Source organism: Pinus tabuliformis, chromosome Q (assembly GCF_031772625.1).
Source record: "Pinus tabuliformis cultivar Carrire ecotype Pingquan chromosome Q, CPIR1, whole genome shotgun sequence".
Classification (NCBI taxonomy): Eukaryota; Viridiplantae; Streptophyta; class Pinopsida; order Pinales; family Pinaceae; genus Pinus; species Pinus tabuliformis.
The window spans coordinates 1,039,479,435-1,039,505,638 of NC_142296.1; the positions used below are offsets into that span (position 1 = coordinate 1,039,479,435).

General features: G+C 43.7%; 1 protein-coding gene across 2 annotated transcripts in view; it reads right to left on the minus strand.

Moving 5' to 3' along the window:
- Positions 1-26,204, minus strand: part of NADK1 (NAD kinase 1) — a 465,773-nt gene that overhangs the window by 410,611 nt on the left and 28,958 nt on the right. The gene's annotated exons all lie outside the window — the stretch shown is intronic.

Sequence of the window (26,204 nt, forward strand, 5' to 3'; positions counted from 1 at the left end):
CAACCCACTCCCACACTTTATGTTGCCTCTTCTCCAACTCAAGGGCGGAATCCTTAAAGAAGTCTAAGCTTCGCAAAATGTAAGGAATAAAATGGTTATTTAAACTTAGGTTAAATACAATTTATATGCAAAAATGTAATAATATATTCCAAATCTAAGTGAAAGGGATAAGTCTAACAAACATGATGCATACAAGAATATTCTCTTAGACTTATATGAAATTTGAAGATATTCAAGTTGTTGGAAAGCAAGATTAGTGCCTAAACAACATTGGGCCTATGAGGTCTAAGACGCAAAGTCATGTCATCTTATCTCTCTGAAAAATAAGGTTGTCTAAAGAGAAAACAAGCATGCTACAGCCACCTATTTATTGATGTTTGTGAATTCCAAAATTCGAATCTAGTGTAATGCACCTCAGCAGAATAATCTGAGTACCTATGGATGTACCTAAGGGGACAATTAATATAAAGCAGACATAATAATGGAATAGGCCCCCTATGCAATTAAAAGAAAATAATATAATAATAAGATGTATTTTACATAAAGCCCTAGGAATACTCATGAGAAAGAATAATTACACGAGTATCATTTTATTGGAGATGAAATGTATTGTATTGTCTTATAGCAAGTGTGGCTCGTGTGATTGTTCCTTTCATAAGGAGTTATTGATAGTGTTGCCCTACTTTGGTGTTTAAGGGTTTATCTCATATAGTTTATTCTCTCTTACATCCATCAAGTTTTACTACAAGTGATATTAGAGCTCTTTCTTGGGCATGAAGTGGGAGAATTTCTTAGAGAGAGAATTTATTTTCCTTTTGCAGATTTTTGACAGGACCAACAGACAGCAGCATTCACGTTAATTTCTAGAACTTTCTATGTAGAATTTGAAGAAATCAGCCATGGATCTGAATTCCTCTAGAAAGATACCCAATTTCAAAAAAAAATTGTCCAAATCGGAATGTGAAAAGTGGAGCTATTGTTGATTTAAAATCAACCTTTTTAAAGATTTTTCTGGAGACAACCATGAATTTTGCAGATCGGATATATTTTAACAGAGTGTACAGATTTTAGTCAAATCAGTGCCAATAGATCCATATATGCCATGGAATTTCATAAATGAGGTCATAATAGCCAATAAGTAAAAGTTATAATTATTTTATGTGTTTTAGAATTCGTATGCAAGTAATCTCTGTACGGGGTTAAAACCTACATTTGGTATCAGAGCCAGGTTTCGATCCCGGGACCTGTGATAGACCCTATTCAGTGGGAGATCTGCGAGATCGATTTTGGTGGTGAAAGAAGATGGCGAGCAGTGGAAAGATAGAGATCGAGAAATTTAATGGTCAGAGATTTGAGTTGTGAAAACTTAAGATGGAGGATCTGTTGGTGGATAAAGATCAGTGGATCGCGGTAGATCCAGGTACTAAACCAACGAGAGTGTCCGATGAAGAATGGAAGAAGTTGGATCGAAAGGCAAAGAGCACAATACGATTGTGTGTCTCAGATTCAATATTGTTGAATGTATCAGGGGAAGCTACGACGAAGGCTTTGTGGGACAAGTTAGGGACTTTGTACCAATCTAAGTCTCTGGTGAATAAACTGTTCCTACGGAAAAAGTTGTATAACCTGAGGATGAAAGATGGAGACTCAGTGACAGAGCATCTGAACGCATTTAATACTGTGGTAAGTCAGTTAGCATTTGTTGATATTAAAATTTCAGATGAAGATAAGTGCATCAGTTTGTTGTGTTCTCTACCAGATTCGTGGGATAGTCTGGTTATTGCAATAGGTAGCAATACAACTGCCTTGCAGTTTGATGAAATAGTCTCATCCTTGCTGATGGAGGAGATCAGATGGAAAAATATGGAGAGTCAGAATGGTGATGCCTTGTCTGTACGAGGACGGTCCCAGAACAGAAACCAAAATAAGTCATCGAGTGGGAGATCTAAATCTAGAGGGAGATCTAAATCTCCAGGAAAACCTGTTAAGGTGGTGTGCTGGAAATGCGGAAAGGAAGACCACTTTAAAAGGGATTGTAAATCTAAAGCTCCTGACAAAGGAAAGGGATCTGATGAGGCTCCTTCTGCCAAGGCAAAAACCACCTCAGATGAAGGTGGGGATGTGTACTTGGCTTCTCAAGTACACATGTAGATCATGAGGCATGGTTGATTGACTCAGGTGCATCCTTTCACTTCACTCCCCATTGAGAGTGGTTCTGCGAGTATGAGAAATATGATGGTGGTGATGTCTTCTTGGGGGATGACAGGAAGGCTAAAATCGTTGGTCGCGGAAAGGTAAAGTTGAAGTTACAAGGTGGAAGAGTTAGAACACTTCCGGGTGTTCTACATATTCCTGCATTGGCCAGAAATCTAATTTTTGTAAGCAAGCTGGATGATGCAGGCGTAAAAACAGTGTTCGAGAAGGATACCTGCAAGATGGTTCGAAGAGCACTGGTATTGATGCGGGAAGTTCCGATTGGAACTCTGTACAAGCTGCAAGGTAGCACGGTTGTTGATGGGTGCAACAATTCTGTGGTTCCTAAAAGTGGAACAGAAAATCTAGTGGTCTCTGGAGAGAATACCATGTTGTGGCATCAAAGGCTTGGACATATTGGAGAGAAAGGTCTTCGAATACTTCATGGTAAAAGTATGGTAGAAGGTATGAGTAATAGCTCTCTGGATTTTGATTTCTGTGAAAATTGTGTATATGGGAAGCAGAATCGGGTGAGTTTCCCCTTTGGTAGTAAGAGGGCGAAACAGATATTAGAACTTGTGCACAGTGATGTGTTTGGACCTGTGAAGGTTCCATCACTGGGTAAGTCTGTGTACTATGTGTCATTTATAGATGACTTCTCAAGGAATACATGGATATATTTCCTTAAGAAGAAATCTGAAGCCTTTGACAGGTCTAAAGAATTTAAGGCTCTCGTGGATTATCAGACAGAGAAAAAGATAAAGGTGCTGAGGACAGATAATGGTGGAGAGTTTTGCAGCAAGAAATTTGAAGAACTCTGTAAGAAGTGTGGTATAGCACGGCAGAAGACTACTCTATATACACCTCAGCAAAATGGAGTTGCAGAAAGAATGAACAAGACGTTGATGGAAAGGGCAAGAAGCATGCTCAGTGGTGTCGGGTTAGGACAGGAATTCTGGGCAGAGTTGGTAGATACTGCATGTTACCTGATCAATAGGTCACCTTCATCAGCATTGAAGGATAAGACTCCACAAGAGGTATGAATTGGTAAGAAATTCTCTCTTTCACATCTGAGGGTATTTGGATGTGATGCATATGTACATGTTCCAAAGGAGAAACGAACCAAGTTGGATAGTAAATCTGAAAAGTGCATCTTTATTGGGTATAAGGATGGTTTAAAGGGTTATAAGGTTTGAAACCCAGTAACAAGGAAGGTGTGTACAATGGAGATGTGGTGTTCAGAGAGGTGAAAGACGTTATTAAACATAAAGTCCAACCAAAGGAACCTGAGAAGATAGAGTTTGAGCTAAAGGAGGAAGAATCAAACTCTACAGCAGAAGAGGAATCAGAAGGTGAAGAGCCACAAACTCCAACTGTGAGAAGATCAGTTCGAGAAAGAAGGCAGCCAAAAAGGTATAGTTCATCTGTTTTTTGTTCAAATTTTGTTTTATCTATTACAGATGATGATCTGAGAACTGTGAAGGAAGCAGTAGATTCAAAGGATGGAAAACTCTGGAAAGAGGCCATGGCTGATGAAATGGCATCTTTGCACAAAAATGAGGCTTGGGATCTGGTGGAGTTGCCGGCTAGAAGGAAACCCATTGGCAGCAAATGGGTGTTCAAGAAGAAGATAAATGCAGAAGGAAAAGTGGAGAAATACAAAGCTCGGTTGGTAGCAAAAGGTTATTCCCAGGTGCCGGGAATTGATTTTGGTGATATTTTTTCTCATGTTGCCAAGGTAATTTCTATTAGATTACTTTTATCTGTTGCTGCTGCTTTTGATTTTGAGGTAGAACAGATGGATGTGAAGACAACGTTTCTTCACGGGGATCTGGAAGAGAAGATCTACATGAAGCAACCTGTAAGGCTTTGCGGTGAAGGGTAAGAAAGAACTAGTATGCAAGTTAAAGAAGTCTCTGTATGGGTTAAAACAGTGACCAAGGATCTGGTATCAAAAATTTGATACATTTATACGGCAACTTGGCTTCACCAGAAGCAAAGCAGATCACTATGTGTATTTTAAATTAATTGGTGACCGTGCTATTTATCTGGTCTTGTATGTGGATGATATGTTTTTGGTTGGAAATGACAAAGAAATTACCCAGGATTTGAAGACCCAATTGTCCTCCAAACGACATGAAAGATCTTGATGCTGCAAACTATATTTTGGGCATGGAAATTAAAAGAGATCAGGAAAAGAGGAAGCTCTAGTTAAACCAGAGGAAATATGTCGAGACAATACTGCAGAGGTTTAATATGCAGGATAGTAAACCGGTGAAGGTTCCTATTCCTGTAGGTGTGAGGTTATTTGTTGAACAGTGTCCCGAGACACAAGAAAAGGAAGAAGACGTATCCCGTGTTCCATATGCAAGTGCAGTCGGTAGTTTGATGTATGCAATGGTCTATAATAGACCAGACATTGCACATACAGTGGGAGTATTGAGCAGGTTTATGTCAAAACCACAGAAGAAGCATTGGACAGCAGTGAAGTGGGTTTTTAGGTATTTGCGTGGCACTAGTGATTATGGTTTGTGCTACCAAGGAAGATCAGGATTGGACAACATGTTGGATATTCGTGGCTTTGTTGATGCAAACTGGGCTAGAGATCTGGATCAGAGAAGATCTACAAGTGGGTATGTGTTTAACCTATTCGGAGGTGCAATCAGTTGGATGAGTAAGAAACAATATGTAGTGGCACTATCAACTACAGAGGCAGAATACATGGCAGCCACTCATGCAAGCAAGGAAGCAGTTTGGTTGCAGAGATTGTGTTCAAGTATGGGGTTAGTACAGGGAGCTATAAGGATAGACTGTAATAGCCAAAGTGCAATTTTCTTGGCAAAGAACCCCGCATATCATTCAAAGACAAAGCACATTGATGTTCAGTATCACTTTGTGAGGGATATGATAGAAGACAAAAAGGTGTTGCTGGTAAAGGTGGACACTTTGAAGAATACTGTAAATGCATTGACAAAATCTGTGAGCTCTGAGAAGTTCTCTTGGTGTAGATAGACAATGGGCATTTCAAGGCTGGAAAAATGACTAAGCTCCCTTGTGACCCCCTGTGGAAAGAAAACAACAAGTGGGAGAATGTTGGGTTGCGTTATATTCTTTCCACGACTAGCCCACGTCGTTGCGCCAATTGTGTAGCAAGGGGGGGTCACAAGGGGTTTGAGGTGTACCTGTAACCCCACTTTATGGGGTCCGGGGCGTTGGTTTTGGAACCTATGTTAGGTTGGCCAGATCCACCTATGGTTTTGTGCATGATTTTCGCACATGTTTTTTGGACGGGATGGTTTTCGGTCCATGGTATTGGATGCTTTGGCATGTATAAATATGTATTATAACATTGAAAGGAACATAATGAAAAATCAAGCAGGTAGTCCCGGTTTTGGGATCCAAGGGAAATCTCTATGTATATGTGTTTTATGTGTTATGCTCTCACATTGTTTATTTTCTGTGTTTTAGAATTCATATGCAGGTAATTTTTGTACGGGGTTAAAACCTACATGAAGTGGGAGAATTTCTTGGAGATAGAATTCATTTTTCTTTTGCAGATTTTTGACAGGAACAACGAACAGCAGCATTCACGTTAATTTCTAGAACTTTCTATGTAGAATTTGAAGAAATCAGCCATGGATCTGAATTCCTCTAGAAAGATACCCAATTTCAAAAAAAAATTGTCCAAATCAGAATGTGAAAAGTGGAGCTATTGTTGATTTAAAATCAACCTTTTTAAAGATTTTTCTGGAGACAACCACGAATTTTGCAGATTGGATATATTTTAACAGAGTGTACAGATTTCAATCAAATCAGTGCCAATAGATCCATAGATGCCATGGAATTTCATAAATGGGGTCATAATAGCCAATAAGTAAAAGTTATAATCATTTTACATTTTCAACCTCAGACCCTAACTACATAAAGGAGTTCCATTGAAAAGCACGTGATTTTTTTTAAATCCTAGTTATGATTTTTGGTTTTCACAAGCAATATGTATTTTACAGGGTGATCTGATGGTCCAAATATTGAAGAATACTTCAAATGGATAGAGTCTAAAAATTCATTATTTTGGAGATATTCAATAAGTGTTACTTTAAGGGATGATGCTCACATTTGGTGAAATGGATTTAAATATTAAGAGATAAAGGCACTCTTAGATGAGGAATATGAGAAACTATACATAGATAAATAGTCTCATGCCAAAAAGAAAGAAAATAAGATCTATAGGGGCTTATTTTCATGTGACAGCTTCATATTACAGGGTCATGGATGTTTTTAGCAAGAGATGGCCATTGTTTCTATTAACTCTAGTTGCAAGCATAATTTGATCCATATCAACTTGACTAAAATATTGCAAGTTCTTGCAAAGCATATTCAAAGCACACATGTTAAGAATGACAATGTTCAAATTTTAAAAGATTTGAAAATTACTATGGATAAATATGTGTTGCATTCGAATTTTCATGCTATAGATATGTATGATGTGGATATTGTTTTGAGATATCCTTGGAGCAACTTAGTTGGTATAGCTAATATGAATGTGCAAAATAAGTTTTTGAAGCTTTGATACAAGAAAAAGAAATTTACATTGCAGGACATACCTCTTACCAAGCAAGAAGAGCCCAATAGGGTAGCAAAAGAAGTCCTTGTAGTGAAACAAATTGCAAATATCGAAGGACGGGCTCTCTCAACTGTGATCCCGATACCAAAAATATGCGCCCTTTATAATAAATAACCTCATCCATCACCCTGTAGCGCTCATATGCATAGTTTACCTCCAAGATCTCGCACACCCGACGATCCTTGGAGTACTCTACCAATAACTGAGCCTTCCAGTCATGACAAATGCTCATGAGTGAAAGCTCGGCTGGTCTCCTGGGCAGTGCATCCACCACTACGTTGTGCTTTCCCCGCACATACTCAATATCAAAATCGTACACCTGAACTTTGCCGACCCATCTCTGTTGTTTGTCATTGAGGCCCTGCTGCCCCATGAAATGGCGAAGACTGTTGTGATCTGTCTTCACCCGGAATCGATTCCCCACCAAGTACTGTCTAAATTTGGCCAATGCATGCATTATGGCCAACATCTCCTTGTCGTAAATGGAATACAACAACTCATAAGGTAGAAGCTTCCGGCTCTCGAAAGCAATGGGGGCACCTTGGGACAAGACTACCTCGATCCTGACACCTGATGCATCGCACTGCAATGTGAAAGGCTAAGTAAAATTTGGGAGTGCCAATATCGAACAACAACTCATCACCTCCTTGAAGCGATCAAATACTGCCTGAGCTCCCTCTGTCCACACAAAAGTCCCCTTCTTAGTCAAATCAGTAAGGGGTGCTGCCAACTGTGAGAAGCCCTTCACGAACTTCCGATAATAGGTATAGATGCCCAAAAATCCTCTCAATGTTGTCACATCTCGGGGCTCTGGCCAATCCCGAATGGCCCGAATCTTCTCCTCGTGCACCTTGACCCCATCTGCACCTATGATGTGTCCCAAGTAAAGCATCTTTGTCAGCCCAAACTCACACTTGGACATCTTGGCGTAGAACTGCTGCTCCTCCAATATATGCAAGACTGTCTCTAAGTGCTACAGGTGCTCCTCCCATGTCCTATTGTAGATCAAAATGTCATCAAAGAATACTAGTACAAACCTCCTCAACTAGCCTCGGAACACATGGTTCATGCATGACTAAAAAGTAGTCGGGGCATTGGTCAACCCAAAAGGCATGACCAGGAACTCGAAATGCCCATAATGACACCTGAAGGTTGTCTTCGAAATGACCTGCTCTCTCACCCGAATCTGATGATACCCTGACCGCAAATCTATCTTAGAGAAGTACTTGGCTCCTCTAAGCTCGTCCATCAACTCATCAATGCACGCGATAGGATACCTGTTCTTCAGCATCTTCTTGTTGAGGGCATTGTAGCCAATACACATGCAGAGAATCTCGTTCTTCTTCTTCACTAGCACAACCGAAGAAGCAAACAAACTAGAACTCGGTCTGATGTGACCCAACGCCAATAACTCCCTGATGGCTCTCTCGATCTCGTCCTTATAGGCCTTGGGATGCCTATAGGGTGTAGTGATGACTGCCTACACACCAGGCTCCAACTCTATAGTGTGCTTGAATCCCTTGTCAAGTGGTTGCCCCGACGGTATATCTCCAAAGATACCGATTATTTATCCAGTACTGCCTGTATGTCTGCATATGGTGGTGTAGTCTTTCCCCTATCCTCTGAAATCCTTGGCTCTACCGTCGATGCTATGTCTCCATGCCTCAAATTGGCCTCCATCTGGTGGGTTGAAATTGTCTGAGGGGGTTACGAATGCATGCCCCTAAGAACCATCGTCTTTCCATCTAGTCCAGCAAACTCCATCACCAATTGTTTCCAATCGGTGGTAACCCAGCCAAGGGAATACAACCATTGGACACCCAGCACCACATTGGTGTCTAGTACATCCACCACGAAAAAGTGGTTTGTCATCGAATAGTTCCCCATAGTCACTGTTAGAGCGGGAACATATCGAGTGCACCATATAGTCCTGTCTCCTGGTATTAAGAATGAAAACCCCTCAAACTCTGTAGTGGTGATGCCTCTCCTCTGGACCAGCTGAGCATCAATAAAATTGTGGGTGGCCCTACTGTCTACCAAGACTAAGACACGCGGCACCTGCACTGTACCTCTGATCCTCATGGTCAAAAATTTGGGAATCCCGCACAAAGAAGCTAGGACTCCCCCGGCTGGTGCGAAAGATGCTCCTCCGTGAGGTGGTGGTGGTGGTGGTCCTCTCCCTGCTGGATCCTCGTTGTCTCTACCACCAAACTCCAACTCCTCATCATCCTCCTGATCACTATCTAAGAAGACCTCGATGTAATGGGCCTTGCCCACTGTGCACCGATGACCAGGTGCCCAAGGTTCTCGGCATGTAAAACACAACTTCCTCCTACTGAGGTCTCCCTTGGTCTCGTCATCCAACTGACCTCGCCCTTGAACTGATCTCTGCATTGTAGGTGCTCTAGTATCACTTCCATTTTGAGGGTAGGGAGTGCGTGAAGGAAATGGTGCTCAGGTCTTGGGGATAGCCCCCTGCAAATCCCGAGTGCAAGATACTACCTCCAAAAGAGTAGATGGTTTGCAAGACTTCACCAATCCCTGCAATGGCTCTGTTAACCCCTCTACAAATGTATATACTCTCCTCGCATCTGAAAAATCAGGTACCATGACTAAGACCCTCAAAAACTCCAAGATATAATGCTCTGGATGCCTTGTCTGTCTGAGCTGGGTCAACTCCCTAAAGTGAGCCTCTGGATCCTTCCGATCAAAGCGCTCCACTACTCTCCGCATGAATTCCTCATAGGAGGTCATGCTAGCATGCCCCAGAGTGGACAAACCATGAAACCACCAATCGTGTGCCTCCCCCTCCAGGTGCAATGTGGCCATCTTGATGGCCTCTACCTCTGTCATTCGATTCAGTTGGAAGGAATGCTTTAAAACTCCGACTCCGAATCCGACTCGACCGAGGGTCGACTCCAACTCTAACTCTGACTCGGTATCGACTCGGCCGGCTCGATTTCAATGACTCGGTCATTGTAAAAAATGCATTAAATATTTATTTTTTATAAAAACACATAATTTTAAAGATTTTCATTCATGTTTCCAAACACACAGCATTAGAATATAGATAGAAGACAACATATGATCAAAGTAGGCTCATGAATATATCCATTATATCAAAATGGCACCCAGTGCATTGTCCAATACATACACGATGATGATATAGAGATCAAAACAAAAACACATAACCAAGGAGGCTAGAAATGGCCTCTACAACAAAAGTCTGTGACCAATACTATTGGCTACTGCTAGAGTTGCCAACATCATCTGGCTCAGTGTTACTTGGGAGCGGGAGCGAAAACGGGCGTGGGAGCGACATTTTCAGAAGCTCCCGGTTTGGGAGCAAATCCCAGAGGAGTTCGACAACCAATGTCACTAACATCAAGGTATATAGAGGGATTGGTGCTCTTCATTAAATACGAGTTCCATACCCTAATACATGACAAAATTCAATGGAAACATTGCAATCCCCCAATCCTGAAATCCTGAAAAACTGATAAGTCTGCGGAATTTTGAATGAAATCTAAAATTCTACTTTCTCCATATGAAATCCAATGAGGCTGGAACCACTCTCAAACATCTTGAGTCATTTCATGATAATGTTAAAAATTTAAGTAAAAGGATGAAAATGAAGATTAAGGAGAATGTCACTTTTACTTTAAGAATTTAACATTACCATGAATAGCATATCAATACTAGGGATCAGAGTCAAACAGGGAAACCCATGAGTCAGACAGGGAAGCCTAGGGAGTCCCCAAAAATGAAATTTAAAAAAAAATGTTGTTGAAGTGACTTGACCGGCCGCTGTTACCGAGCCGGCCGAGCCGTTAGCCAATTCAGTCGGCTCAGTAACAACCCGGCCGGCCGGTCCGGTTCAAAGGCCGAGTCGACCCAGTTGGGCTATGACTCGAACCAACTCGGCCGAATCGGAGTCGAAACAGCGGGTTTTAAAAACAGTGGTTGGAAGTATGTGTCCAGCTTCTCTACCCAAGCACGTGTTGTGCACTTAGCAGTGCCATCATATGTAGGAAAAGACGTTTTCCCAATAGAACGATGTAGCTCATAGGTCTGCATATCATAGCCTTTCCCCTTCTCGTTCTGCTTGAGCTTGCAAAAGTCTCTGAAGGTCAAAGCCTCTCTGAAGTCTGCCCCCATGGACTGCCATTCCCGAAAATGTTGCCCCATCAACGATGGTTCCTCTCCTCCACCAGTCTTACCCTGCGCCAAGGTACAAAAGAGGGTAAAGTAGCTCGAGTTAGCTCACTCAAGGATGGTCGCTGCGTAGTAGGTGAAAGGTGACCGAACTATTGAAAGGCCCCTGAAGTCTCTCCAACTACAAACTCCCAGTGAGCGCTCTGCTCCTAGTTCTGCATCTTGATCTCGTCCAACATCTCCTTTTGCCCTTTTGCCAAATCACTCAAAGCCTTCAAGAGACTATCGAAGGCCATCTCCTCCCTACTCTTGGGCTCACCCATATCTTTTGCTACCGCAGTCTTTTCACGATCCTCTGTCTAGAGTAATCTCCAACTCCCTTTCCCTGCTCCGGTACCTCTATCTTCTATAAGTAATATTCTGTCGGTCCTCCTCACTCATAGAAAAGTTTTCCCACGGCTGAGCCAGAATCTAAGATTTGATACCACTGTAATGTTCCAAACTTAAATAAATAGTGATATGCAAAAGCAAATACGATTCATACACAGAAAAATAAAAATGATTAGCAAATACTCAATACACATCAGAAATGAGAACCAGCTGAGCCATTTTATTAATGGAATGGAGCAAGTACAATAGTATGGAAATGCACCTGGGCTTGCCTCAAGGGCAAGCTTGACAAAACCCAGGTGTCAAACAATAATCACAATGCTGGAAAGATAATTGCTCCTCTAATGCTCTGCGTTGTCTCCTAGTAACTACATTGTTGGTTGGAAAGGAACTGCAAGAAACCCTGTCTTCGGTGCTCAGAAAATGATGAAACTTCAGCTCCACACTCCTTGGCCAAAACCCAAAAAGGGTTTGACCTAAATCCAACCTCCAAAATTCGGCCTCCTCTATGGCCTACGCCCTCCAAACTGCTCCAATAATACGGCCTGCAAGAAATGGCCACGAAATCCTCCTCCAAGCTCTGAAAGGGAAGCAAACACCACTCCAAGTATCTCCTCTAACCTCCACGGCAAAGCTCAGCCTCAAGGGTTGATACTCTACCCACCAAGTGAGCTCCTAGTACTGCCTTTGCGCTGGCCCAAGTAGTGCGAAAGTCACACTGCCAAGCAACAAGCTCGACCAGCTCCCAAACTCTCCCAAATGCCGACAATCCTCCCTAGCCTCCTCTCTGGAAAATCTCATGCCCAAACTCCACTACAAGACACCAACAACAAACTCGGCCTCCTCTCCACTACATCCTCCAGTAATACGCACCACCTGGAAGTGAATGTCACTACTGGAAATCACAATGAGATCCTCCTCCTAAAGAAATGCAGAAAACCTTCCTAGGGTGGCACTCGAAGTCCCTCGAAGAAAGGGTGAGCTCTTCGCTTGAAGAACTCGTGCTAAACAGCAAGTGACTCGGCTAAGTAGCTCGAGCAACTAAGAGAAATCGATATACCCAAAAAGATGATCGATATGAGGAGAGTTACCTTCCTTATATAGATTTCGTGAAGCAATTTCCCCTCCAATTTGTCCTCCATTGTGGGCCCTCACTTAACCAACATCATGCAAAACTTAACCAGCTCCATGCAAATCAAACTAGGGAGTGCGTATTTCCCTAGTGAGGGTGGCCCCCATGTGTAACTTAACTACAACACAAATAACTTTTCCCAAGTCTAATCTCCTAATAAAATTGAATGGGGTCCACAAGCTCCAAAATTGGCCCCATAATACAAAAATTACCTTATTCCAAAATAATTTAGGAAGGGAGATGACAGTCTAAACTTAGGGAATATGGTTAATTAATCATAAATATAATTAATCAAGTCAAGGTGTGAATCATCTAGAAACTCACACAGATCAACTCCAAGATGATCCTAGCCATTGATTAAGTTTTAATCTTGGTCGTTGGTGCTCCAACAGTGGATTATAAGAGGAAGTCGATGGGCGCTTGGAGAGAATACACCAGAGCACCAAAGTCGCTTAGAGAATTCGATTTTCCAGAGTAGCAGCATTAGTTGTCAGAGAGTTCGAGTTTCAGTGAGACAACAGAGATAGTGAGGGGTAGGGACATTGATCCAAAGGAAGTTTTCCAGATTCGAAGAGGTAGCAACAAGAGGGCCGAGTTATTCCCAGCGAGGTAGCGCAAAGGACTGCGTAGTTGCTTCAAAGAAGCAGTTTGATTTGCTGGAGAGAAATTTGTTCTCAGTTCCAGAGGTCGGGGAGAGGGTCCAGAGTTCCAGAGAGGCGATTTCCTCAGCAGAGACAAGCAGAACGACTTCATCAAAGGCAAGTTGGAGGCTTGACATCATAGGCTCTGTGCAGAGCAGCACAGAGGCTGATGCTGAGGGTCTAGTGTTGAAATTTCTAAGTCTTGCATGTTAGAAGCCCCTACTGCATTATATGGTTTATTTCTCCTACTTGTTTATTCCATTAACAAGTTATTTATAAATATAAATACCGAAATAACACAAATGCAGCCTTAGCTCATATACAAATCATCAACTGAAATACTGAAACAAACACACAAGGGACACCATTATTTTTGGACAATCGTCCCCAGAAAAACCCAATGCAGGAAAACCGGTGTAGCAATTCTGAGGGTTTTATTATTATGCAGATTCTTGAGTACAACTAGGATGTCGAAATGGCTCACCCAACAGAGATTGTTACATGGCACTAATACCTCTTCTCAGAGACAGATATTCAGCCTCTCAACTCCAGTCTGCCTCACGAAAATCCTTCCAGCACTTCCTCTTGGCTCTGCATCAGCGCTGCTAACCTCAGCGTAGCTCCTGAACCCTCTACGTCAACCTTCTGACTCTGCGTCAACTCTCTGGCCCTCTGCATCACCCACGCAGGCCCCTCAGCCTCTACACAGTCTCTAGTTGCCTCTGCGTGGCTCCTGCTGCCTCTACGTAGCTCTAGCTGCCTCTGCGTCAACGTCTTTGGTCACTGTGCTGACCCTCTGGCACTATCTCTACCTCTCTGCTATGTACTCACTACCCCTCGCTGCAACAGATCACGTGTTCGAATTTTCTCAGCAAGCCTCGCTCCAGAAAATCGAACTGACTGATCAATCTTGGTGTATCTCCAACTCATCCTCAAGCCTCCTCTTATACTTTTCCTGTTGAGACTTCAACGGTCGAGAATAAGTCCATAATCAACAGCTAAGATTATATTTGGCTTGATCCATGTCATTTAGAACATTCTCACCCAGTTTTATATTAATACCCATTAATATTTTAATTTTCCTAAGTTTAGACTTAGGAACCCCATTAAAAATATTAATTATTTTAATATCTCTCCAACCGGGTGGAATTTCCCCAAACCATTTCCAGGTCTTGGAGATCTTACGTGCCTTAGCCTCTCCACCAATTTTCATGGCTAGATCACATCCGATGCTACCACAAATCAACACTCCCTCTTAGTGACGAATGCGTTAGTAATGCTCCACCACTGAACATCACATTGATCCTTCCGCACTGGTACCTGTGCTGATGCTTGGCCTATTGCCTCACATCATTTGCACTGTTGCCCATGACACTGCTACATCTGTACTGTAGCTCCCTCTCAATATGTTGCCCATGCTGCCCCTAGCACTGCCACTGCTAATTGCTGCACTGCAACTCAATTACTAAGAAGTAAGTAACTGATCTACCCAAATACTGACATCCCGGTCAATTTGGAAACCTCATGGAACTGAAGTTGCCCCTGCTGCTATCCTGTTCTCCCTCTGTTACTACTACGCTGCTGCATACACCTCTGTGCCTCTCGCGCTGCTGCAACCTCCAATGCGCTGCCTCAAATTCCTGCACCAAGCACTGCCTTGCTGCTCCACTACACTTTGCTCCACCCGACCTCTATCATCCTGCTACTGTCGTTAAGGGCTCCCGTAGCCGGATATGATCCAAGAGTTTGGGCACCTCAAGGATCATGCCCCTAGTAGGTAGTCCTCCTGACTACAACTCGATGTCTCCCCATCTCTTCTCTAGATGTGCATGAGCACTCATGGCACAATCGTCAACAGTCTCGACTTCTTTCTCCGCCTTAGCCAGAGCTGCCTTGGAGTCGGAAGCCTCGCCCTTGTTCTTCTTCATGGGACACTAGGATGCATAATGACCCAGCTCCCCACAATGGAAGCACTTCACCTTGGAGATATCCTAGTTCTTCCTCTTCCCTTGTTGTCCCGCGGATGCTAGAGTCGCATCCTCCTCCTCCTCTTTCTTGATTCGACTTCCCTTGCCACTACTCCCCGCCTTGGTCAACCATCTGATCTCTTCTCGGTGAAGCGCTACCCACATCTCTTCCCATCCTGGAAGAGTAGCTCTGCCCAAAATGCCTTGGACAAATGTCTCCCACTCCTCGGAGACTACATTCAAGGCGGTCCTCGCTATGAACTCTTGATCGACGTGGCACCTATGGAAGTAAGTTGGTCACGAATTTCCTGCAATTTGAGGAGGAATAGATCTATATGCTCCCCCTTCTGCATCTGATACGTCTGCAGCTGATTTTCCAATAACATCTTCCGCTGCATGGAAGTGCCCTTATACAAGGTCGTCAAAGTATCCCACATCTCCTTTGCTGTGTTCTTTTCAGCAATATGTGGTACGACATAATCCTTGACCCCGTCAAGGATTATGCACTTTGCCCTTGCCATTGCATCTTCGTACTTCTCATTATCAGCTGGGTCGACTGGGATAGCCATGGTTCTCAAGGCGAAGCCCTTGATGCGATGTCTATCCAGGACTGCCAGGATCCTAGCCTTCCAGATGACAAAGTTGGAAGCCCCATCCAACCTGTCTTGATCCCTCAGTCTGTTCACTGCCATCTCTGCTCCTCTTCTAGACTCCCTCTGAGTTTCGACTTCCCTCCTGGAAATCTCCCTCTAAGTCTTGATTTCCCTGCTGGAAATCTTCCCACCAAATGTCGAACCGCTCCTCTCCAATCCTCCTTGCAACTGCAACTCAGATCTGGATTTCTTGGCTAGAAATCCGTCAAGGTAGCGACTCCCTCTACCTTGGTTCTGTCTCGTTAGGTACTGTTCTACTTCGACAGAAACAGCACCCCACCAGCTTCCCAACCACAATCTGCCCACAGCTCCCTAGGCCCCAGCAACTGAAGAAACTGAGCCTTCCAGCTTTGCGCAATCCCGACAAAGGCTGAATTACTCCTTTGGCCAACTGCGTCAAGCCTACCTCACTGAGCAGGATGACGTGGCTCTTTGTGAGCCTCTTTTGCCTCTCTCTGCCTCTGCGCTGGCCCTCTCTTTGGCTTGAAATGATGACGCAGGCCCTCTGCGTCTCTTCTTCTTTGCTGCCTTCTGCGTAGGAGCAGCTCTGTCTCTCGGGGCAGTTGCTACTACTACAAATTTTCGATATCGTTGATGCCTTCAGTCCTCCTGTGATCTACAACGCTCTGATACCATGTTGAAATTTCTAATTCTAACACGTTAGAAACGCCTACTGCATTATCTGGTTTATTTCTCCTACTTGTTTATTCCATTAACAAGTTATTTATAAATATAAATACTGAAATAAACACAAATGTGGCCTTAACTCATATACAGATCATCAACTGAAATACTGAAACAAACACACAAGGGACGTCGTTATTTTTGGACAATCATCCCTGGATAAACCCAATGCGGGAAAACCGATGCAGCAATTCTAAGGGTTTTATTATTATGCAGATTCTTGAGTACAACTAGGGTGCCAAAATGGCTCACCCAACAGAGATTGTTACATGACAGTAATACCTCTTCTCGGAGACAGATATTCAACCTCTCAGCTCTAGTCTGCCCCATGAAAATCCTTCTGACGCTTCCTCTTGGCTCTGCGTCAGCCCTACTAGCCTCAGCGTAGCTCCTGAACCCTCTACGTCAACGTTCTGACTCTCTGTGTCAGTGCTCTGGTCCTCTGCGTCACCCACGCAAGCCCCTCAGCCTTTGTGCAATCCCCTCTGCGTGGCTCCTGCTGCCTCTACGTAGCTCTAGTTGCCTCTGCGTCAACCTCTTTGGTCATTGCGTGGACCCTCTTGCACTATCTCTGCCTCTCTACTATGTACTCACTGACTCTCTGTGTCAGTGCTCTGGTCCTCTGCGTCACCCACGCAAGCCCCTCAGCCTTTGTGCAATCCCCTCTGCGTGGCTCCTGCTGCCTCTACGTAGCTCTAGTTGCCTCTGCGTCAACCTCTTTGGTCATTGCGTGGACCCTCTCGCACTATCTCTGCCTCTCTACTATGTACTCACTGCCCCCTGATGCAACAGATCACTTGTTCGAATTTTCTCAACAAGCCCCACTCCAGAAAATCGACCTGACTGATCAATCTTGGTGTATCTCCAACTGACCCTCAAGCCTCCTCTTATACTTTTCCTGTTGAGTCTTCAACGGCCGAGATTAAGTCCCTAATCAACAGCTAAGATTAAATTTGGCTTGATCCATGTCATTTAGAACATTCTCACCCAGTTTTATATTTTTTTTTCTAAGTAAGATTAATCTATTAATATGATACAAAAAAGGTGATTACAGAGAGGCCTAGCCTCCAAAGTACTGAGCAACAACCATCACAAAATAATTCGGTCTAGCTGTGACTGCCCCAATAGAGGGGAAACCAATTGGTCTAGCTGTGACTGCCCCAACAGAGGGGAAACCAGTCCAGGAATTCAAAAAGACCCACATATGGGTTAACAGTTTTGACCAAAAAACAAAATGACATCTCAGACATTGCATAGACCTAATCATAAAACATAAATTTAACCGTAAACTCCCAGTCAGCATGAGAAGCATCGACCTGGCAAAAAAACGACACCTGGCTGCCAAGTGTCAAGGCTAGAGGTTGTCCGGGGCCGGTTCTTCTTCAATCTTGCACGCATATTTGTACCAATCATCCTCTTCAGCTGACGTGTCCTCGCCCTGAGTTGGGTGGACGGTTTCAGTGTTCCCCGTGCCCGCATGCAGGCCAGACGTGTCGCCTTGTCGGCTGCCAGAAGCTTGAGTGTCACCAAGGTTGCTCCCCACAGCTTGTTGATTGCCAGTCGGTGCTTTGCCATGCAGGGTGGCTCTATCAACGTCGAGTTATTGTTCGCTTGGCGCTTCCCTGTTCAGCTCTTCGTTGTGTGCACGCAGAGGTTCCGACGGGTCCATTTCTTCAGTGAATGTAATAGTAACAATAGCGGTGATGACGGGCCGGTTCAGAGTACTGCGAAAACGGAATTGAGTGGTATGGGGTGCTGGATGCGGGGGAAGGGGGAAGTTTGCTGTATGAACTGCAGCGTCCCTCCGTTCAGAACCTTGAAATCGAGTTCTTCCCCTTCCGCTTCGGGTGTCTGGATATCAGCCATGGAAAGATCCGAAAGGATTGGGATTGTCTGCTGAAGAAGCAGGGGAAACAAAGTTAGGGCTAGGAGTAGCAGGAGGGCGGATGTTTTCCCCGCTCATGCCTCCCCTCCTACTTCGCATAAGATGACGAACCATGGTAGGATTGAAGGCAAGGTTAGCAGCAGAGGAGGTGGTGAAATAATTGCACAGAGGATGGACCGAGGAGGTCTGAGCCAGAGCTAAGTTGCAAAGCCTGGTTTGAGAATAATGAAATCCGTTACCCAGGTCAATACAACTTAGCAGCCAGTTACAGTGCGAGAGCATGGCTCAGAGGCTTGCGGAGGACAGACACAGTGGAGCAAGGGGGGAGGGATAACATAATGCTCTGCAGACTCCATAGCTATGAAAGAGGTGGAGCAGTCTCGGCCTTGGGACGCATTTAATGGCTCCTGCAAGGTGCCTTGAATGTGCCTCAGGTGGGCTTGGGGGAGGACGCAGGCGGCCATGTGGCCAGCCCATTCGCCGCCCGACCGTCTTGTCGAATTAATTACCTGGATAATCACCCGCATCCGGGTGTGTTTCTTCTTCTTGTACCATTTCAATTTGCACCAAGTCATTGTATTCCTGTAACTGAAGAGTAGTGGCGATAGCATTGAGTGTTCCTGCATGTAGGGTCCTTCCACTGTCTACTCCAATATTTGCTAACAAATCAGCTACTTTGTTGCCATCCCTTCGAATGTGTTTAAGGGTGACTGCTCTGTGGGTTGAGAGCCATTGCTCAATGTACTCTAAGCGTTCCGCCAATCTCCAACTGCTGCCAACTTTGTATGATGGAGTCCCTTGCAGAATCTGATTAACCATGTTAATGAGAATCTGAGAATCATAGTTTTAAAAACCGGCCCAGAAAACCGGTAACCGGTCTAACCGGCCGGTTGGAGGCCTGGCCGGTCCAAACCGGCCCTTCTAACCCGGTTTAGACCCCTTCGTGCCCAAAAAAAGGCCCTAACCGGTAAAAACCGGCCGGTTTAGGGCGGAACTGGCCGGTTTATAGCAAACCGGCCGGTTCCGTCCTAAACCGGCCGGTTTATGGACAGGCCGCCGGTCAAAGCAAAAAGCGCAGCGGTTTTTGGAAATGAGGGTGGTTTAGGGGTTTTGGGGGTGAGGGAAAGGTATTTTCCCTCCAAAAACACCCTCACACTTGCTATAAGACGCCCCTCTCACTCTCATTTGTCTCACACAACTGATTTGGAGTGTTTGTGAGTGTTTGTGAGTTTGTTTGTGAGCTTGGAGAGTGTGGAGTTTTTGCTGAAGTAGTCATCTTGGAGTTGGAGTTGGAGCTATTTTGGAGATAGTGTGTAGCTGTCAGTGGAGTTGCCATCATCAAGAGGAGGCTAAGGGAGCTACTTTGCATTTCCAGGTAAGGATTTGCACTTGATAATTCCTCATTTGAGTCTGCTGTCCATGAATTATTTTTTTTGTGCTATAAACTTCTCACTTCAATGATCTATCATCTATGCTAAGCCTATGAACTCTCTAGCTCTATGCTATCAAATTTTGTAGCTTGCATGTGCATTTTTTTTCCTACATTTATCATTGGTTTTCCATGTTCCTTAGCTGCAATTTTTTTTTTAAATGGCAGATTTATTTGCAAATTGTTATTATTTCAAGCAAACATGGCTCCAAAAGGAAAGGACAGTGCATGGGTTCATTGTGATGTAATTGAGGGAAAAATGATATGCAAATTATGCCATAAATCTATTGGAGGTGGGGGTATTCTTAGGTTGAAACAACACTTGGCTGGGGTAAGAGGCCAAGTAAAGCCATGTGATGCACCAAAAGAACTGTTAGGTCCTATTAGGGCAGAATACATTGCCAAGCTTGAAAAATTTTATGAGGATAAGGCTAGGGAGAAGGCCATCCAAGATGAAATTGCAAGGAAGAGGGAATTAATGGAAACCATGAATGTTTTGAAACAGAGTGGGTATGATGATTATGAGATTCAAGACTCCACTTCTATCCCTTCCACCAATGACCCCTTTCACTATGTTCATCCTTCTGTTGGAGTTGGCCAACCATCAAAAGGAACAAAGAGACCAAACATCCAAAGTTATTTCTCATCTTCTGCCACCATTGCCTCTTCTAAATCTAATCCCACTTCCTCCCAGCCAAGTTCTCAACCCACTTTGGATCAGCATTGGAAAAAACAATGCAAAGAAACTTCTCACCAATACATTGCTAGATGGTGGTATGATTCAGATATCCCATTTAATGCTGCTCGCTCACCTTATTACCAAGCTATGTGGGACTCTGTTATAGCTGCAGGAAAGGGCTTCAAAGGCCCTAGTATGCATGACTTGAGGGGAGCTCTTTTGCAAAAAGAGATATCTTCCATTGATGAGTATTTGGTTGAGTTTAAAGAGTCATGGCTCAAAACAGGTTGTTCCATTATGTCAGATGGATGGACCGATGGAAAGAACCGCACTATCATTAATTTCCTTGTTTCTTGCCCTCAAGGAACCATGTTTTTGAAATCAGTTGATGCATCTGATAGGGTAAAGGATGCAAGCCTTCTATTTGAGCTTTTGGATAACATTATTCAGGAAGTTGGGGAGCAGCATGTTGTGCAGGTCATCACTGATAATGCCTCAAACTATGTTCTTGCTGGAAAGATGCTTGAGGCCAAATATAAGACCATATTTTGGACTCCATGTGCTGCACATTGCATAGACCTCATGCTTGAGGATATAGGCAAGGTGGAGTGGGTAAAAAACACTGTAGAGCATGCCAAGTGCATTACAAAATACATTTACAACCACTCATGGGTATTGAGCCTAATGAGGAAACACACTGGAGGCAAAGAGCTTGTTAGGCCTGCAATTACGAGATTTGCAACTCACTTCCTCACGTTGCAATGTCTCAATGGTCAACATAGAAACTTGCAGAAAATGTTTTCCTCTGAAGAATGGTCTGAATCTCGGTGGGCTCGTAGACCAGATGGAAAAGACACCAAAAAGAAAGTGTTAGACACTTATTTTTGGAAAAGGTCTGTAGAGCTTGTGAAAATTACCGAGCCCCTTGTTAAGGTGCTAAGGTTGGTGGATGGGGAAAGATTGGCCATGGGCTACATTTATGAAGCTATGGATCAGGCAAAGGAGCAGATACGGGCAGCTTACAATGACAGGTTAGCTAAATATGGCCGTATATGGGAGATCATTGATAACAGATGGAACAATCAACTCCATCGTCCTATACATGCAGCCGGGTATATATAAAAATCGGCTAGGAGATCAGCATGATGGGGAGGTCAGAGCTGGATTGATTGATTGCTTGGAGCGCATGGTCCCTAACCATGTAGACCAGTTGGAAATACATAGACAGCTTACTATTTTCAATCAAGCAAGTGGTACTTTTGGCAAAAACTTGGCAAAGATGGCAAGAGATGTGGACCAACCAGGTAAGCAATTCCAATTTCCATTTTGTTTTTCATTTCAAGTTAAAATTGTTTACGTTCTTTACAATTCAAATTATAAACTAAGTTACTAATTATTGTCTTTTTCTTTGCAGCACATTGGTGGGAGTCATTTGGTGGCCAGTGTCCTCAATTGCAAAGGTTTGCAATTAGAGTCCTCAGTCAAACTTGCAGTGCTTCAGGTTGTGAGCGCAATTGGTCTGTTTTTGAGCACATACACACGAAGAAGAGAAACCGTTTGGAACAAAAACGGTTAAATGATCTTGTTTTTGTGCAATACAACCTTCGACTGAGGAGGAACCAAATGATGAGCAAATCACCTGATCTAGATCCCATTGTGTTGGACGATATTGATCCAACATCAGAATGGGTGGAGGAGACTGAAGATCCTGTGTTTGAGGCTGATTTTGATATCGACATGGCTTTAGCGGAGGATGAGGCAGATTATGTGGCGGCATCAGAACCAGGATCAGTAGCAGCATCAAGGAAAGGCAAGGAACCAATGGAAGGCACTAGTCGTGCAGGTCGACAAACTCGTGCTTCCATTAGGTCCACTTCTATTGTCATTGGTGGCATTAATACTGATGTTGCAGATGAGGCAGAGGCATCCTCAGACTCTGAACCAGATGATGTCTATGTAGCTCCTGATGATGATCCTGTGTCTAGTAGTGGTGATGGACTTGATGATTGATCATGTGTACACTGTAGACTTGTAGTAGGCCAATGGCCTCATAGCTTGCAGCATTGTTTTTGGACTTTATAGGCCATTTAGAGCCTCATTTCTTATGTATTTTGCTATTTTGTCGATGATATGTATTGCACTCGGTGCCATTTTGATATATTCACCTTTGCATGGTATATAAATGAGCAAACTTTGCATATTTTGTCTCTATTGGCTTGGAATCATGGTTTTACATCTTAAAAATAGTTTTGTTTCATTAAAAATTAATTATTTAATGTATTTTTTAAAAACTGGTTCGTTTAGACCAAACCAGTCCCGGTTAGACCGGTTCCGATCGGTAAACCGGTTCATTAGGTGGACCGGTCTGGTCACCGGTTCCGGTTTTAAAAACACTGTTGAGAATCCCCTTCAAATATAAGTGGGAAGAAGCCATGGAGTTGAGCAAGGAGAAGCCCCTGCCATAGTCCTTCTAATTCAGCCGAATTATTGGTATCCCAACCAATTGAGCCTGTGTAGGTTAGAAGAGGATTGCCTTTGTGATCTCTAAAGACTCCTCCATATCCTGCTTTGCCTGGATTACCTTTAGACGCTCCGTCAAAGTTAAGTTGTAGCATATGTTGGGGCGGAGGAATCCATCGGTCTGGTGTTTTTCCTTGTGATGAAGTTTTACTCTGATTTGCTTGCAACTGGTTCCACTGAAGATTCCAGTTTGCCCATATGTTCTGTTCCTGTGGAATGGAGGGAAAGTCTTCTTCATACCAGGTTTGAAGCATTAAGGTTTCTCGAAGGTTTTGACATATATTATTCCATAGGACTTCTAAAGGGGAGGATTGGTCCTTGAAGATGCGACGATTCCTTTCTTTCCATACAGTCCACATGAGAAGGCCCGAGATAAGATTCCATAAGGCGTTTAACAATTTGCTTTTGTATGGATTGATTGCCCAGGTGCGAACAGTGTTGGTGATATCCTCCTTAATTCTTCCATCTTTTTGGCACCTGAAGCTGACTTTTTCCCAGAGTCGGTTTGCTAGAGGGCAAGAGTTTATGAGATGCTCAGTGGTTTCTTCCACCTGTTTGCAATTGGGACATATAGAAGGCCCCTGAAAGCTTCTTTTCCGAAGGTTGTTCCAAGTAAGGATTTTATTTTGGCATAGCAACCATAGAAAAGTGGATATTTTTGGCCATATGGTGGGGGCCCATACTTTGTTCCATAGAGTGTCTTTGACTGTATGATTTCTTATAATTATATTATAGGCCTCTTGTGAAGTGAAGGTTCCTCTCGCCTCGTATCCCCATCTAATGATATCCTTCTTATCAGAGTAGCGTATTTTCCTATTTGAAAGCTCTGTTTCCAGATTTTCCTTGATGAGTTGTGTGCCCTGTCTGATGATGTGGTCCGAGCTCATCCATTGCCTGTATCCTTGAGTTTGAGTGGGTCTCCAGTGTTGGTTGACCTTGACCATCAGTTGCCCTTCCCAATCCTATATTTGATGGGGTTTGATCAGATCCTGCAATTTGGGTCTTTGCTGCCATGAATCTTCCCAGAACCGCGCATTATTACCATTCCTAATTTCCCAGAAGCTGTGCTGTTGAATTAAGTCCTTATGCTGTTTAGCTGCATTCCAGATTAGGGATCCTGGGCCAACCTCTGTGAGTCGGATTAAGTCGTCCACTGGTCGATTATTGGCATATTTTGCAGTCCAGAGAATAGCCCAAGGAGTATGGGGTTCTGAGATCCATTTCCACCAGATGCGCACGCCCATGACTGCATTACTGTGTTGAGGATCACGAAGCCCAATACCTCCTGAGTTTTTCAGAAGGCATACTGTATCCCATTTTACCAATGCCCATTTTCGCTTTTGTCCCGTGTTTCCCCACAGAAAGGCTCTTTGAAGATGTTTGATTTCCTTGAGTACCCACTTTGGCGCTGCCAGAACTGAAAAAAGATAAAGCGGCATGGATTGCAGCACTGCTTTGATTAAGACTAGTCGGCTTGCCATGTTTAGAGTTCTGTAAGTCCAGGAAGAGAGACGGGCTTCCATTTTTTCCAAGAGCAATTGCCAAGATGAGTGTTTTAAGGCAGTATCCGTCATAGGAGCGCCCAGGTATTTGGATGGGAGAGCGGCTATCGTAAAACCCAGGATCCTAGCAATTGAGGTTTGTGTTATAGCAAGGGTATGAAAGGAAAAAATTTGGGATTTAGCCTTGTTTATGCATGCTCCAGAGGCGCTCGAGAAATTAGTCAAAATGGAATTTAATTTAAAGGCTTCCTGGACCGAGGGATGGCCAAAAAGCATGTTATCATCCACGAACTGTTGGTGGGTGAAAGCAGGGGTGTTGGGAAAGGAGAGCCCTCTCAATTGCTGGGAGTGAAGAGCTTCTTTGATGCTTCTGCCAAGTCCTTCCGCCATAATGACGAATAGAAAGGGGGAGAGGGGATCACCTTGTCGAATTCCTCTGGAGGGGTGAAAGGGGGTGGAAGGGATCCCATTGACCAAAATGGAGAAGAAGGTAGACGTTATCAGACTCATGACCCATCTAACCCAAGGAGGGGAGAAGCCAAAGGCGAGCAGCATTTTTTGAATATACTTCCAGCTTAAACTATCAAAAGCTTTAGAGAGATCAATTTTTAGGAGCATACCTGCTTTTTTGGACTGCTTTAAGGAGTGAATGATCTCGTGAGTGAGAATGATGCCATCCGTGATTTGCCTTCCTTCCACATAGCCGGATTGCTCTGGCGATATGAGTAGTGGAAGCAGAGGTTTTAGTCGCGAAGCAATAACTTTGGAGACGATTTTGTATATGACATTACATAAAGCAATAGGCCAGAATTTGTCCGGAGTCTGAGAATGTTCTTCCTTGGGGATGAGAGCAATGAAGGTTGCATTCAAAGAGGGAAGCATCCATCTATTAGTCCTGGATTCCTCAATGACTTGCCAGACCTCCTCTTTGATTAGATCCCAGAAGTTGTGGAAGAAATTGGACGTGAAGCCATCTGGGCCAGGCACTTTTCCTACTTTGAGTTGTCTCATGGCTTTCTCTACTTCCTGTAAAGATATTGGCCTGAGGAGGAGCTGATTGTGTTCCTCTGTTATGATCTTTGGGACATTCTTGGTAATTTTCTCTATAGCCGGCAATCAATCTATCTGAGGTTCCTGGTGTACCTGCTAAAAATGAGTTAGAAGTTCTTGTTCTACATCCTCATGTTTTTCCAGCCGCTCCCCTTGCCGATTCTGGATGTAAGTGATGTTGTTGTGCATTCTTCGCTGGATAGTAGTGCGATGAAAGAACTTTGTGTTTCTTTCACCCTCTTTAAGCCATCTAACTCTTGATTTTTGTTTCCAAAGTATTTCTTCTTGCTTTGCTCTTTCTGATATTTGTGTTTGTAGGTGTTTTTCCTACTCTGAGAGGACTTCAGATCTTCCTTCCGTGATGATTCTTTGTTGTAGTTTTTTCATCTCTTGGTCCAGATTACTTTGTGCTTGGAAGATGTTGCCAAAGGTAAGTTGATTCCAGTGTTTGATGTTGTTCTTGAGATTTTTGAGTTTTTGCTGGAATTGATACATTTTGGTGCCATCCGAGGGTTTGAAATTTTTCCACACTGCATTAATTAGGTTGTTAAAATCTGGATGAGTTAGCCAGAAAGCTTCAAAGCGGAAAGGCCTTCGAGTAGTGTTTCTCGGCCTTTGCCATTGAAGCGCGATAGGCCAGTGATCTGAGCCTAAGAATGGTAAGATTGAGGCCGAGAAGTCTCCTCCAAGATGGATTGCA